The sequence below is a fragment of the Salvelinus sp. IW2-2015 genome, unplaced genomic scaffold (assembly GCF_002910315.2).
Source record: "Salvelinus sp. IW2-2015 unplaced genomic scaffold, ASM291031v2 Un_scaffold16147, whole genome shotgun sequence".
NCBI lineage: Eukaryota > Metazoa > Chordata > Actinopteri > Salmoniformes > Salmonidae > Salvelinus > Salvelinus sp. IW2-2015.
The window spans coordinates 1-995 of NW_019957401.1; the positions used below are offsets into that span (position 1 = coordinate 1).

Consider the following 995-nt stretch of genomic DNA (forward strand, 5'->3'; position numbering starts at 1 on the left):
ATTTACAGGCAACATGGGTTGTTTGCCACAACTTTGTTCAAATGTTTGTATGAGGCAGAAGTGCCATTTGAATAACCAGAAATTCTAGGCAAACAAGTGTGCATGTTGAGGCCATGCCATWGCTTCTTTCGCCACCGTTTGTTACATTTGCAGTGACGGGAAAAATATCAGGAATTTCAGTTGCGTTGAGCYATGTCACTACAGTTCTGATCAATTTTTTTTTTTGCTTGCATGTAACTAGTAATGCTTTGACAATGGTAGCTGACATCCTAGGCTAAGATTAGATCATTCAAACTAATGAGTGCAGTTTGGGCCATAAGGACTGTGTGCTTTTGAGTTAAAGGGACACTTGCCCYTGTGGACAGATAACACAGGTTCAATTGTCACTGAATAAATAGTATGTAGAACTAAACAAAAAAATAGTTGATTTAATCTGCCTATAAACAATGTATACTGGTTTATTCCTTGTAGCTCTAAAATGAGGGAATGGGTACCTCCAATCAACCAAAGCCTTATGACATATACAGATTAAAGATCAAAATACACACATGACAATTATTAGTGATTAGATGTGAGTTGCATTTAAAAGAGAAACTTGGGATGAAATGCCAAGTAACCCCAGTTATAACAAGCCTTTGATTTGTTCTTGCAGCTGTAGCTTGGCCTACAGAGCCATGGAGAGGGCTCTGCTGGTTCAAAGACAGTGCATACAGTTACGATATAAATGACCATAACACAAAACATTCCACTACAAATGTGACTTTATTGYACAACTTAATAATGTTCAATAAATTGAGTTGTATTAGTTGAATTCTCTCCATGGTATTCATCTTGGACTTGTTCCATGACTGCATCTAGATCCATGACAAAAAGGYKACAAATTAGCCTACTATTTCAAACAGACAGTCAGTTTGATATGAGAATGGGTTATGTCAGAATACAAAAGGTAACTTCACCATCAATCAGAAGTCTAACGCGTAAAACATCATTCATAA

The 995-nt window shown here is 36.9% G+C and overlaps 1 non-coding gene across 1 annotated transcript; it reads right to left on the reverse strand.

Moving 5' to 3' along the window:
• Window positions 1–567: 567 nt before the first annotated feature.
• LOC112080341 (small nucleolar RNA SNORA50) lies at window positions 568–709 on the reverse strand. The gene has a single exon (XR_002896170.1). It is a non-coding gene; the product is annotated as a small nucleolar RNA SNORA50 (small nucleolar RNA).
• Between the last annotated feature and the right edge of the window lie 286 nt (window positions 710–995).